The sequence below is a fragment of the Arvicanthis niloticus genome, chromosome 12, assembly GCF_011762505.2.
Source record: "Arvicanthis niloticus isolate mArvNil1 chromosome 12, mArvNil1.pat.X, whole genome shotgun sequence".
NCBI lineage: Eukaryota > Metazoa > Chordata > Mammalia > Rodentia > Muridae > Arvicanthis > Arvicanthis niloticus.
In genome coordinates, this window is record NC_047669.1 from 29,917,361 (window position 1) to 29,933,307 (window position 15,947).

At 39.9% G+C, this 15,947-nt stretch overlaps 1 pseudogene; it reads left to right on the forward strand.

Annotated features, from left to right (window-relative positions):
* The window catches only part of LOC117717599 (MICOS complex subunit Mic26 pseudogene), a 34,455-nt pseudogene extending 20,250 nt beyond the window's left edge, over positions 1 to 14,205 (forward strand).
* The last annotated feature ends 1,742 nt before the right edge of the window (positions 14,206 to 15,947 follow it).

Here is a 15,947-nt window from a genome sequence, read left to right on the forward strand (position 1 = left end):
AGCTACAGTGGAGAGAGCATGCTCTAACGCTGTTTTCACTTGCTTCCAGTTAAAATGTTCTGGCTAAACATGGGTCTCCTACAAACACAGTGTGGCTGCCAGTTTCTAGTCTCTATATGTTTATTGAGTTGGTATCTGAGCCTCGGGCCCAAGCAGTAATTCCTTCCAGAAGATCTTAGAATTCATCAAATCGAAGACAATTTCGACAATTAAAGATCGGAGATAATTGCAGCTGGAGATAATCGTGGATTTTATTTATTCTAACTTCATCTTTTTTTTTTTTTTTAAAGTAAGGAAACTGAGGCCGGGCAGACCGACGAAGATGCTGCAGCGGTAAGACAGAAGGCTAGTTTCACAGACTTTTCAGGTGCCTGTCATGGCTTCTCTTCATGCAATAGAAGCTCAAGCTATTAATATGGCTTTTCACTAATATACTCCACGAGGGCTTATCACGATGATATTAATAATAGTAAAGGTTCAAACAACAGAGGCTAGATCAAACTGTTACATCCAATTTAATGAGAATCAAGTCATTAAAGATGCCATGAGTTAGGTAAGAGGTGTCCAATTCTGTTCACGATTCTTTTACACGGCAACTTTTATTAAGGTTGACTGTAACCTTTATAAAGGTTTTACCTACAAAACACAGTGTATGTACAGACAGACACTAAGAAGGAGCTGTAAGATAATATTGTGGGGGCACGATTGTTGTAATTTTCCTAGAATCATTTTAATACTACTACATGACTCCGGTGTTTTGAATGTTTTTAAATAACATTACTAGGGTTTTCTTTCAATCTCAAGGAAGCAATCTGTCAGTTTTAACCTCTAGAAGGAAAAAAACCTTTCTCCTATTTCAGTATGTACTTTTCTCCTATGTAAGTTAAGAGGCTGTGTTGGTCTGTCGATCAATGTGTTCTGATTCTTTTTTGCTGGGGATTGGGTCAAGCATGTACATATAATATAAATCTGGTGTAGGAGATCTAAAGGGAATTTGCTAAGGGGATTATGGGAAAATCCTTCCACAATTTAAAATGCAGATCTTTCCCCTGCCTCCGAGTGTTGCTCTGGGATCCTGTAAAGCAAGATGCTGCTGCCATTTGTGACCACAAGGTAAGTCAGGCTGAAGTCACATGCTGAGGTACGAAGAGCAGAAAAAGAAAATGTTCCCAAACAGATCAACAGGCAACCTTCTACTTATGAATCTCTTGAGGGACTCTGTATCATCAATACTTACTTAAAGGAGATTTCTTTCTTTTTTCTTTTTTTCAGCATGACCCCAGCCAGTTCTGAGGCTGAAGGTGGGCAGTTTATTTTTTCCCAATCTGCTTTTATACTGTTTTAATTACATTCGAGTAATAAGGTCAAGCAGTACTATAAACACAAATAGTCAAGGAACAGGCAAGGCAATAAGCAAAGTCCCATCTTCACTCCTGTGATCACTGTTTCTAAGGGCTTATCAGGATGACCAAAAGATCTGAGCCTACTTCCCTGTCCTAGCCCAAAATCATATTCATGCCTAAAGCCTACTTCCTTGTTCTAGTCTAAGATTTAGATTCCTGCCTGAAATTACTTCCTTGTCACCGCCCAACATCAGATTTCTGCCGGAAGCTCATTACCTTGTCCTTGGACAATGTCAGATACGGAGGAACTTTCTAATCATGAAATCTAGGTCACACATCCTCTACCCAAGGCTCAGAGATCATCCCTGAAGAGGGAGTAGAAATATTGGAAGAGCCAGAAGTGGTAGATGACTACACTGAAATAGCTTTTTCCAGACACAACAGGGCATCAGTTGCATTTGTGAACTCACGGCGATTGTGACAACACACACAAGACCTGCACAAGCTCAAAGTAGACAACATTCATCATGGAGGAAAGGGGTGAGCTTGAAATCTCACCCCTAGCTGAGGACCTGTTGGCAATTGATACTTGCTGGAGAAGGGGAGAGTCAGTTCTCTTTAAAGATATGACCCCGGTAGGTCAACCACACTCCAGTGGATGGCCACACATACAGGAATACATGGGCAGCACACATAGGACTCTGTGTGCTAGTAAGAAAATGACCAGGACATGAAGTTGAAGGGCATTGGAGTTGGGGATGGATCTGGGAAAAGTTAAGGGAAGAGAAAGGATAACTATGGTCAAAATACATTGTATGAAATTCCTGATTATTAAAAAAATATTTGTTAAAATAGAGGGCTTTCTTCTACTTGCCAAAGCCCCAGACAAAATCATAAGTTGCATTTTGGAAGGCACCACTGGGTCCTTCTATGGGGAAGGAAGATGGAGTTGCCTCCCCTTAACCCCAATGTACTGCTTCTGTCTTCTCTTTAAGGCCCATGTAGCAAAACTATGTCTACTTCTGTAGTGGCTCATCTAATCTGGATGTGAACTGGAGTCCCCAAGAGGACACATCTGTGTTGACCATGCTACATAGGCAGACTAGCGCTGCAGAGGTTGGGAATGGTGGGATGGTTTAGTGGGCAAAGGCACTTGCCATGAAGTCTGGTGGTCTGAGTTCAACCCTAAGAACTCACTCAGTAGAAAGAGAAACATCTCCCGAGGGTCATCCTCTGACCTTCACATAGGCACACAGACCGAATAATTATTGCAGAAAGATTGCAATTGCAGAAAGATTGGAATGGTAAATGTGAAGGGGCCAATTATAGATTATTTTGGGTTACTGAAACAACTTGACTGTCCATTGTCCTTCTCAGAGTGTCAGCTGTGACTATTAAGTAAATCCTTTGGAATGCATGAACAGATCACCTAGCTCCCACCGACTTGAAAACCAGTAACAACTGAAGCCTATAACAAAGTTTCCCCCACTTTGCTATAACCCACTTGCTTACCTCCACTTACCTGAGGTTCCCACCAATAGATTTGAAAATTGTGTTGCTATTTGTTATTTTGGTTGGTTGGTTGGTTTGTTTCCAAGAAAGAACGATGTTTTTACCTTTGAGGTGAGAGCTGTGTTTTGGCATGGCTAACAGAATACTCTGAAGATACACGTGAGGCATGAGCCTTTTGCCTGAGCAGCCAACGGGGGCCTAGTAAGAGTTCTAACGTGGCTCAGCCCAATCAACATCAGCACCTCATATGGCTTCTTTAAAGTAGAAGTTGGCTGGGAGTATTGTCTCACACGGTTAATCCTAGCACTTGGGAGGCAGAAGCAGGAGAATCTCTGTGAGTTCCAGGAAAGCCAAACTAAATAGAGAAGCACTATCTCAGACAAACAAAAAACAGAAGGAGGAGTCTGAACCAGTCTCATAGCAGAACAGGCCCTTCTCTTAAAATAACATGGTGGTAGCATACACCTTTCATCTGAGCACTCAGGAAACAGAGGCAGGTGGATCTCCATGAGTTTAAGGTCCAGTCAAGACTGCTTAGTAGAAATAAAGAAAGGTAAAAATAAAGAAACAGGTAGGAAGGTGAAGAAATGGGTATTTCCAATAGAGTGATGCCATTCAAATTATTCTGTTTTCTAAGGTTTCCCCCCAATATTTAATGACAACAAATGCCCTTCTTTGGATGGTCCTATTTGTCCTTTTTCAAACCAACTGCTTTGCATCATTGTATCATTTTGCTTTACATTTGCTTTACATTGGGGCCATCTGTCTGTCATCGTAGTGCAGTGGGCTGTCAGAGCATCAGTGACAGCATTGCAGAAGGGCTGCAGACTGGCCAAAGTCTACACTGTAGGGAAGATTATTGTCATTAACATACAAACTTCTACAAGTCCTGTCTACTGGGGGAAACAGAACTTCTGTGGATTAGAAAATGTAACCCCCGGAGAACGGGTTGCAGATATACTTTACGCATGCTGAGAATTATGAAAACCCAAATAGGAAGATAAAACAGCTCCTTTGTGCTCTAGGGCAGGGATCAAACCATTATGACAGTACTTACCCGAGAGAGGCCCGGTGTGTGAACATGCAAATCCTAACTATAGCTAAAGTAATAACAGTCAATTTCCAATCTTAGAGAACATTTCCTCCCAGGAAAGCCTAAAGTGCTTTAAATCTGTTTACTTGCAAACTAAACATATATTACCATATATATTTAGCCATTTGAAAAAAAAAAAAAAAGAACAAACCCACACACATATAATGTCACCCATTTGATAATGGAATGTTGTCAGCTATGAAAAAAAATTAATGTGGACTGGGGCTTTAGCTCAGTAGTAGAGTGTTTGCTTGGCACACTATAAGACCATGGGGTTCTATTCCCTGTATCATAAAAAAGTAAAGGAAGAGATGGAGGAAGGAAGGGAAGGAGGGAGAAAAGAAGGAAGAAAGAAAATATTTTATCACTTCTTGTGCTTCTTAATTCCCACCTAGGATAGGGAATTTTGACTGTCAACATCATAGGATTAAGAAATGCCTAGGGCAGCAGGGAACCACCCACAGGGGTTTGTCTGTAAGGACATTCCCAGAAAGGATTAGCTGAGGGGAGACCTGCTCATGTGGCCCTAGACTAAATAAAAGGGGATAGAAGAAAACCAGTTGAGCAACCCCATTCTCCCTTCCCTGGTCTGTTGAGATGTGAGCCAGCAGCCTCCTGCTTGCACATACAGAAGCCAGTCCTACTACCATGCTTTTCTTACCCTAAACTGTGAACCAAAACTATGAACCTTTCTTAAGTTGCTCATGACTGTCTGTGACAGCAAGAAGAAAATCAACTGGAGCAGAAGCCTCCCTACCTTCCTAGAGTAAAATAATTGACACATTCCTTATCCAGTCTAGAGTCTACATAAAGGCAACACCTGAGCCCCCACATCCTTGTTCTCCCAGCTAAGAGGATCCCCATCCAAACATCACTCCCTAGTCTCTCCCCTTGCCCCCATGGCCCTACCACTAGGATAGCTTTTTTTGCTATCAGAGGGTATTGATGAAAAAGAGGGGACATTGGCACAGAATGATCACTGTTTGCAGGCACTAGGGTGTTTGTCCTGCAAGCAGCTGAAATTGGTGTTCTGATCACCTGACTGTTCTGACTTGTCACCAATGTGCCAACAAAGAGGCATCAAACTAGACCCCTTGGGGTTGTTCATGCCCATACTGTCAGTAATTGGAAGACTGAGGCAGGAGGACTACAAGTTTGAGGCCAGCATAGGCTACTTACCCGCCTCAGGCCTTTGTTGGCCATCTTCCTTTCTGCAAGCTCTGCCCTCTCAGGCCTAAGTGACTTCCAGGGCATTGATCTTTATTAAAAGGCCTCTTTTGGGGAGGCAGACATTAAAGACTATGACACTTAGAAGCAACTGAATATGTGGAGAAATCAGAAAGCAACTGGACACATTTGTCCTAGTTAGCTTTAACCATCAATTGGACAAGCCTAGAATCACCTGAGAAGGGAGTCTTAACAGAAGGATCAACCCAGGTAAGATTGGCCCTTGTCTTGGCCGTTAATTGAAGGAAGGCCCAACCCATTGTGAGCTGTACCGTTCCAGGACTGTAGTCCCAGGCTGTTAAAGAAAGCTACCTACACCTGAGCCTGTGAACAAGCCAGCAAACAGCATTTCCTCCATAGTTTCTGCTTCAGCCCCTGCCCTGACGTCTCTCGATCATAGACTGTGACCTGTAGCATGAAATAAACCCTTTTCTCCTGTAAATGGCTTTTGGTCAGAGTGTTTCATCACAGCAACAGAGATGAAGCTAGAAAAATAGCTGCCTCAAGTTTTTTTAAAAAAAAAAAAAAAAACCCAAGAAACTTGAAATGTGTGCTGTCATCTAATCCTGATACAGGGCAAGTCCAACTAGCGTTATTCCAAGTTACTCCTCCTTTTCCTCCTCCTCTCCCTCCTCCTCCACCTCCCTGCTACTCCTAGCATCAACCAAACATTTTAGCTTGCCTGTGCCATTGTTGTTTTCCCCTCAAACTCAAATCAAATTGTCCTTGAACTTCAAAAGCAATTTTTATTCTAAATAATGAACAACACCAGTGAAAACAGACAAAGTGAGGGAAAAGAGAATTCTGCTTTTCAAATTTATCACAGCGTTAAATTCAAGTTTCCAAAATGAACTTAGTGGAAATTTTTAATATAAACATCTAAGATTTAAATAAATGCCAAGTAAAATGAACTCAGAGACATAAACAAGACATTATGATCAAATTAGGTTGGAGTGGTAGAATTTTAATATTTATATTTGTCAGTCAGTCTGTCTGTCTGTCTAGACAGAGTCTCACTGTGACCTAGAATTTATTACATACTGACCTTGAAATCATAGATGACCCTCCCACATTTTGAGTGCTGGGATTACAAACAGATACCAATACATCTAGGTTAATATTTATCATTTTCTAAGAAAAATATTGATTTATTATTCCCCATTTCAGTTGACACATAATTACAATATTTGGGCCATCTAATGTGATGATCTGATACTGTCATCAGTGCTCCCATGGCCTTCTTCTACTCATCACTTCCTAGTGTTTAGAGCCTTGATTTCCAACTCCTTAAGTTCTTAATAAAAAAGTGTTGGCAGCTGAGCAGTGGTGGCGCACGCCTTTAATCCCAGCACTTGGGAGGCAGAGACAGGTGGATTTCTGGGTTCGAGGCCAGCCTGGTCTACAGAATGAGTTCCAGGACAGCCAGGGCTATACAGAGAAACCCTGTCTCAGAAAACAAAACAACAACAACAACAACAACAAAACAAACAAAAAAATTGTGTTGGCAACTGTTGCTCTCTCACTGTGCTATAGAACACTCCGACTTTTTTCTAGTTGCATTTCGGTATCTTGGTATCCATCGTCCAACCGCCCTCCATCTTCTTACCTAGCTTCTAGCAGTCTCTACTCAACTCCTGTCTTTAAGATCAACTTCTCTGGATCTTTTCATATAAATGAGAGTAAGCAGTGTTTGTTTTTCTGTCCCCAGCTTATTCACGTAACATAAACCCCTCCATTTGGTCACATCCATTCCACCTCAAGTGATGAGATTTGCACTTTGCTATTCCTAAACAATATTTCATTTTGTCTATATACTACATTTTCCTTTCACATACTTGCTAATGGATACTTGGTTGATTCCACATCTTGGGTACTATGAATAAGGCTACAGTAAATAATAGTCCGTTGATATGTCGATATCATTTAGGGGATGATATACTGAGTAGTGTGGTAGTTTAATGTTTGGTTTATTGAGAATCTTTCCATCATTCTCTGTGACAGCTAAGTCACGTTCCCACCAAAAGGGTGCATGTATTCTTGGTCCCCCTTCCCACTATTAATGACCATACCAATATGATGAGGGTAAGCTGGTATCTCAGATGATTCTAATGGACTGATGGCTAGTGACATGAGATACCTTTTAAATTTTCTTTTGAAAGGTATCTGTTCAGATCAGTTGCTTCTTATAACTGTATTTATTTATTTTTTCATTCTTCAAATTTTCTATGTGTTCTGGATATTAATTCTTCATCAAATAAGCAAATATTCTCACTCATACAAAGCATTGCCACTTCCCTCCTTTAATTATTGCCACTGATGTGTGGAAGCCTCCTGATTTTGATGTAATCCCTCGTCTATTTTTGCTTTTCTTACCTATGCTTTTGGGGTTTGATGATAAAAAAATATATCAACCAACGTCTCAAAGTGCTTCTTCTTGCCTTTCTTGTAGGAGTTTTCTTCTGTTTTGTCATATCCCATGAATTTGCATACATTGTGTTTCCCATTCTCATTTGTCTTAAGGATTTTTTAATTTACCTCTTTTTACCTGCTGTTCACTCAAGAATATATTATTTAGTTTCCACGTACTCTACAATTTCTAAAGTTCCTTTTGTTAGTCGACAGTTTTGTGGTTATGGGAATTATATCATATGATTGATTGCAGCCTTTTTTAATTGGTTAAGACTTGTTTTATGATCTAACATAGGGTCCCTTTTGAAAAATGTTCTGTGATAGTTAGCTTTAATTATCAACTTGACACAGCCTGGTTTTTCTTGGGAAGAGAGCTTCAGTGAAGAATTGTTTGGATCAGGTTGGCCTGTGGGCATGTCTGGTGGGGATTGTCTTCACTAAATTAATTGATATGGGAGTACTCAGCCTACTATAGGTGGCCCTTGTTCCTAGGCAGGGAGTCCTGAACCTTATAAAAACAGAGAAGAGAAGCTGACCACAAGCAAATAAGTAGGCTGTCTTCATTAGGGATTCTATTGCTGTGAAAAGACACCATGACCAACTCTTATAAAGGAAAACGTTTAATTGGAATTGGCTTACTGTTTTAGAGGTTTAGTCCATTATCAGCATGAGAGAAGCATGGTGCTGGAGAAGGAGTTGAGAGTTCTACATCTAGATCAGCAGGCAGCAGGAATAGAGATGTGAACCACTAGGCCTGGTTTTGAGCTTCTGAGACCTCTAGGTCCAAGCCTGAGTGTTGCACTTCCTTCAACAAACCCCACTACTCCAACAAAGCCACACCTCCTAATAGTGTCACTCCTTATGAGCTGATGGAAGCCATTCTCTTTCAAACCACCACACAAGCAAATGTGAATGTGTCCATCTCTTTCTGTCCTATATTGTGGATGTCATATGACAATCTGTTTTAAGTTTCTGCCACTGTGATTTCTCTGCTGTGATGGACTGTAACCTAGAATTTTGAGCTGAAATAAACTCTTTTCTCCCCAAATGGCTTTTTGTCAGGGTATTTTATCACAGTAACAGAAGTGAAACTAGAATATGTTCCATATGCCAATGAGAAAAATGTATATTCTGCAGTGACTGGGCAAACTGTTCTGGAAACGTCTGTCAAGTCCATGTGTTCTGTAGTACAGCTTTACACTCATGTCTCTGCACTAACAGTTTGTCGAGACAATCTGTCCATTGATGAGAGTGAATGTTGAAACCCCCAACTAGTATGCTGTAGAAATATATCTCTCCCCTAAGTTCAATAATGTTTGGCTTCTATAATTGGGCACACCAGAATTGGGTTCACATGTTCATAGACATGGTTATATCCTCTTGTTGAATTGATTCCTTAATCATTATGTAGTCACTTTGTCTCTTTTTCCAGCTTTTGCTTAGGTGTAAGTATAGTTAGTGCTACTCAACTTTACTCTCCATCTGCATGGACAATCTTTTTCCAGTCCCTGCACTTTCAGTGTTTGTGTGTTCACATATGCATGTGCCCGTGGGTGTGTTTGTGTGTCTGTCTGTCTAGGCTTGTGAAGTGAGTTTCAGCTTTTATTTCACTGGATATATTTTATAAATTTACCTTTCTCCTTGTGGAATACACAGAATTTAAGTATTTTCTTTCTTAGTGGTGTCTTACAAGTCTAAGATGACTTTTAAAAAATCTGACAGGCTTATATCCAAGCCTAGACTTAAAGTTCAGATACTCATCCCCTGTGCAGTCTGGTGTGTTGACATTCTGAGTTTCTTAGTTTCACCATTTCTGTGTGGCTCTTCGTTTGTGTCTACATCTTTGTTGAATTTCTCATTTAGATTGTATTAGTCAAGGTTTTCCAGGAGCACAGAGCCACTGATTATGAAAGAGATTGGTTATCACGATTGGAAACTGTATTGTCTGATAATGGCTACATGTAGAACAGGCAGAGAAACCAGGAGCTGTTCAGTGTAAGAACCTGGAATCCTCAGGATGAAGAGAACCAATGATGAGTCTAAGGGGAAACTGAAGGCCTAGAAGCTCCACAGAGAGTCACTAGTGTGAGTCTGTGTGGAAAGACTTGAAATCTGATGCCCATAGGCCATACTAGACCCACTTGCTCAAGAAGAACACAGCTTTCTCTTCCACCTTTATGCTGTCTGGGTGATCAACTTATCAAATAGTGGTGTTGGCATCCAGGTCATCAAGGAGACCTCAGCTACTGTCCCAGATGAGAGTCCTCTAGGCAACGTGCTCACAGACTTTCTATATGAATGACCCTCTCAAAGATCCAGTCAAGTTGACAATTGTAACTAGCCCGTTTTCTTCTGTATCTCCTACATCTTATTAAATTTGGTCAAAACCATTATTTTGAACTAGTTTCCGGCATTTCATTGGTTTCCTTCTCTTTGTGATTATTGGTAGAGAATAATTGTATTCCTCTGCAGGTAACATAAACCGTGTTTGTGTGCTCCTAGTATCTCTTTGTTGATATTTTTATATCTCGCAGATTTCTCTACCTCTACCAATTTCATAAAATAATTTTTGTAATAATTTTTCTTAATATGTTGGTTTGGTAGGCTATCTGGGCTTTGGTTTTAGTTGGCTTCAGTAGTATATCTCCATCTAGCGTCTAAAGCGGTAGTTGATGGCTTTGAGTGGAATATCTATGAAAAGAAAGGCAGCAAATCCACCAACATGCAAGCCACGTGGGACTCGGGGGTACAACACAACAAGTAGGAGCAGGTAGGTTACCTAGTGAGTCTAGAGCTGCACAGGTGACTTGCGAGCCCTCATGAGCTATATTAACTCGCAGAAGGCTGTCCAACTGAGACCCAGAGCTGACAATGGATGGGTAGAACCACCCAGATGCTTCCTGGGGGCCTTAGCAGACCAAGTCTCTCTGTATAGGCTGTTAAACTTTTTATTGGAGCCATTAAACGATAAGCCAGAGCACCTGGGTGCTTCCCTGGGAACTTGGAGAGCTGAAGTGCTCAAGAAAGATTTCCTAGCTGTTTTACAAGGCCAAGGGCAGGTGCCAGGCCCGCCTTTTGCTTCCTAGGGGCCTCTGATGGGTCAGATTATTAATCATGAACTGCCTGGCTGCCTCTTGAATCTGGGAATACATGGGTAGTGTCACCCATCTGATTCACAGGACTTCTAGGGACAGTCACCTACTATCTCACAGAACCCCTGCCAGGAACATTCATCTTAGGATAGTATTGGGAGGTGAGAATTCAGCTAGTAGGTACAAGATGGCCTGGGCTCCTTCATTGTCTTTCATAGCTCTCTAAACCAACCTCAAGGAGAACTGTGAGAGTCTCAGGCTTTGCCAAGAGCAGATTTTTTTTTGTGTGTATATAGCTTCCTACATACCCTCTCTCTGATGTGAAAAATCATTCTTGGTTCAGTATTGATATCAGCTAGAAAGACGAGAGAGTTTATTTTCCATAAGTAACTTCCTTTTCTGCACAGTCATCATGGATCTCCGTTATGTCTCCACAATGCTCCAGCACTGAGCTCTGAGCACTCAAGTCAAGAAGTAATTGTTTTGTTTCTGTTTGGGTCTTCTTTTGTTGAGAAGAAGGGCACCAGGCACTCTAATGAGACGTCCAATCAATTTTCAAAGACAAAGAGAGAAGCCTGAAAACGGCAAGCAGTGACGCATATTCAAGGGCCCCCCTTCTATGCGATTAACAACAAACTTTTCACCAGAAAATTTGGAGATGGCAAACAATAGACCAATACACTCACAGTACAAAAAGAAGAGAACTATCAGCCAAGAACACTATGTCTGCCAAAACGGTCCCTCAAAAGTGGAGGAGAATCTAAGGCATTTCAAGATAAACAGGAAGTTGGGGGAATTTGTTACCATTAGACCTGCCATGTAAGAAATTACTGACAGTGATGCCCTGCATAGCACAGTGAACAGACTTCAGACAGAAACCGGAAGTTATATAAATAAATAGAAACTTTAATTAATGTAAATATAAAGGCGATTATAAAAGCATGTATCAGTGAAATAAGTTTGCTATACCTTTTTATCTATATGATTTAGGAAATAGTCATAATTCCCAAAAAACAATTATTAGCCTAACAAGTAGCATTACTTGGGCTTTAGAATTCCACATTTGGTTTTCTCCATAATTCCAAAAAGATGAATGCACTTAAAAGAAATGATTCATCTGTGTTTTGAGGCACACACATAGAAAGATATAATTTAATAATGCCAACAACTGGAAGGGACAGAGTCTGAGCTATAAAGGAGGACAGTATTTATATGCCATTGAAGTTAGACTGCTGCGCATTGAAATTAAGAGTTATGTAACTTAGGGAAGTTAAATGTAATCCCCATGGTAACTGCAAAGAAAATAGTTGAAGATACACACAAAAGGAAATGAGAAAGAGTTTAAACAGCTCACTATATAAATCAACTAAACACCAAAGGAGATAGTAATGTATCGATAAGGGATTAAAAGCCATGGCTTTGGAAGATAGAAAACACATAGCAAAAGTGACAGAAGTAAGCCTTTCCTTATCAGTAATTACTTTAAATGCAAATGAATTAAAGTGGTCAATCAAAAGACAGAGATTAACAGGCTAGTTTTAAAAAATAATCCAACTATATGCCATCTACAAGAGACTCATTTTAGACCCAAAGAAACAAATTGGTTGAAAGTAAAAAGATGGAGAACTGTTTCCTGTAAATAGCAACCTAAAGAAAGCAAGGCTGAAGACAGGAATGTCAGCCAAAATAAACTTTAAAACTGTTTACAAGAGACAAAGGACATTTTACATTAATCAAAAAATATAGCAATTATACTACTTAAAAACATAATTGTCTCTTTAATCATCTACAAACCATCAGAATACATGAAATCAAAGCTGTAAGCTTTGAGAAAAGAAATAGGAAGTTGCATATTTTAGTTGGAGACTTCAAAAATCCCACCCTTAGGAGCAGATAGACTAACCAAGTAGAGCACAAGTAAAGGATTTATCATAATGGGACCAACTTGATTCAGCAGACAGAGACAATATTCCCTCTGGTTACAATGGGATAGTTAACAGTCATTAACAGAATAAATCTGGAAAATTTACAAATTATAAAAAAAAAATTCAAATACTCTTAGCAAACCAATGAAACAGAATCACAAGGGAAATGAGAAACTATTTCAAGGCAAATGAAAGTGGAAAAACAATATATCAAATTTATGGGGAAACAGTGGGAACCATGCTAAGAGAGAAAATTATAGTTATAAATGCTTCCATTAGAAAATTAGAAAAGTTCCAAATCAATAAGCTAACTTTACAACATAAAGAAGTTTTTAAATTGCATTTATTTTACTTTATGTGTATGAAGGTTTGGCCTGTACATATGTGTGCACCAAATTTGTGTATAGTACTCTCTGAGGTCAGTAGGGGGTGCTAGATCCCCTGGAATAGGAACTATGGATGCAGGTGAGCCACAAAGGGTGCTGGGACTTGAACTCAGGTCCTCTCCAAGAACAAGAAGTGCCCTTAACCACTTAGCTATTTCGTAGCCCAAAATAAGAAAATTTTAAAAGAACAAACCAAAAGCCAGCAATAGAATAAAATGATGAACATCAAATCATATAAAGACTTGTTTCAAAGTTGGAAAAAAAATTTATTTCTGTGGAAAAGATTAACTCTAGGAAATGGGTAATTTTTAATTAATGCATATAGCTTCAGTTTTAAAGCTTGAGAAAAGATAGAGCAGTGATATGTGTACATTATAAATCATTTAATACTACTAAGCTATACATTTAAAATGATACATTTATACATGATTAAGATGATAGATTTTATGTTATGTGCATTGTGGCACAATACAAATATTTTAAATAAAAGAAAATTATTGTCCAATACCTACAGATGGGTCTATTTTACAGGCCTATTCTTCATATGGTAGCTTCTCCACATATAATGAATAGAAAGTTATTTTGTTAGAATGCAAATCCTGGTGACCTTGTCCGAGTCCTGGCTGCCAGCGATGTGTTCAAGGTAATTCAGAGATCTGTGGGCCAGCCTGAGCCTGCTCACCTTCAGCGTCTATGCAGCACCCGGAACGGGCTCGCCTCACAGCAGTTCTGTGAGGATCTATGAACTTCACTCTACTCAGTTCCTGAGGGTCCGTCTACATATGTGGAGGAGCCAAGGACTCAGCTTGAGGAAGACATCTCACAACTCCGACATCGTTGTGAGCCATATACAAGTTTGTGTCAGGAAATATACTCCTATACTAAACCCAAGGCAGAACACATTGTGCAGTGGGGAGTAGACAACTATAACTATCTTTCGCGCCTTCTGGATTTTCCCCAAGACTCGGTATTACTGGTTTTGCTGATTTTGTTGGACTCCTTTTTGCTAGATTCAAAAACAAAGAAGCTGGTGTATCCTCCTTTCTTCATGGGATTAGGTGCCTCTGTCTATTACCACAACAAGCCATCACCATTGCCCAGACCACTGGGGAGAAGGTATAAGACTTGGGATTAGGAGGGTACTTAGTCGTAGAAGATTTGTGGGCACGAAATTTTCAGAAGCCAGGAAATGTGAAGAATTCATCTGGAAATAAATAGAAGCCTCCCTGCTCTGCCCATCTTAATCAGTTATAGGTAAACATCGGAAACTCCAGACGGTAAATCAGTATTTCTACAGACAAATGGCAGAATCAGTATTAGATATAGTAAACTGGCTTTCTTCAGGCAAAACGACACTAAGGCTTTTTGCTGTTTTGGGTAATGCCATACTACAGGCCAACTAATCTGCAATCTTTCACATGGAAATAATGTACAAGCCTTAGAACTTCTCATTCTTATATCACTATCTATGTACATAATCAAAGTCCAGATTAAAAAAAAAAAAAAAGAATGCAAATCCTGCATTCAGTAAGTTTGGAGGAGAGATTGACATTCTCTGCTTCTGACAACTTCCAAGGTGAAGTTGGTCTTGCTGATCCTGGCTCATGGCCCACATTTTGAACAACAAGGTCTTATAAAATTTATGAAGCTAAAGCATATAGCATCTGAGATTCAAGTCAAACACACCAAATAAGTAGCCGGCAGTTGACTCAAACTTAGACTGGTTGCAGCAAAACTTGAAATGTGTTCTTTCTGAACCCAGAGTGTGACGAGTTCTGTAATCCGTGGGCCTCAAGTTACCTGCTACCTATGCCTACATTACAGAATTATCTGCTTAAAACAATATCATGTATTTATTTTGCTCATGAACCTGAAATTTGGGTAAAACTTTACAGGGGTACCATGTCTCTCTTCCACATGGCACTAGTTTGGCACAGTTCAACTGAGGGCCAGAATAGCTGCTTTTATAATGCTTTGTTTTTGTTTCTGACTCTTAGCTATGCGATCAGCCAGAGCTATGGGATCATAGGTCATCTCCACATGGCCTTCCAAAGTTGCTTAAGCTTTCTGATGTCATAGTGGTTGAGTTCCAAAAGCAAGCATCTCCAGAAAACAAATTAGAAACACATGATGTTTTTATGACCTGGCCTTGGACATCATATAACATCACTCTTGCTATGCACTAGCACTTGATGAGATTATAAAGGACTACCCCTTTAAGAAGAGAAGATTGGCTTTTCCAGTTAATGGCAGAGTGGTAAAGTCTGGAAGAACATGATAAATGATGTCATCTTTGGAAAATATAGTTTGCCATACCTGTCAACCACAAATCGATTCAAATTTAAAAAAAAAAAAAACAAAAACAAACAAAAAAAAAAAAACTTGGGGGCTAGAGAGATGGCTCAGTAGTTAAAAGCATATATTTCTCTGGCAAAGATCCCTAGTTCAGTTCCCAGCATTTATACTGGGAAATTCTCAGCTACCTATAACTCCAGCTCCAGGGGAATCTGATGCCTCTAGCCTCCAGGGACACCTGTACTCACCTGCACTTGAAAAAAAAATTGTTAAAATATATGAAATTTTGTATTACTGAGATTTCTCAGTGTACTTAATTAACTAGAATGACAGCCTGAGTTCTATCCCTGGAACCCATATAAAGGTGGGAGGAGACGGGGACCACACGGTGTTATCCTCTGATCTCCACACATGCCCCACGGCACATGTACACACATACACATCACATACATACATTCTCTTTCACAGTCTTGCAACACACATACATACACACACACACACACACATACATACACAGAGAGAGAGAGAGAGAGAGAGAGAGAGAGAGAGAGAGAGAGAGAGAGAGAAGGGAAAAGATATAAATTTCTCTAATTCTGGCTTATTTTCATTCCCATTTCTGCGTGTTTGAGGAAGAAAAAAACCTTAGAGTAGAAAGTAAGAAAATA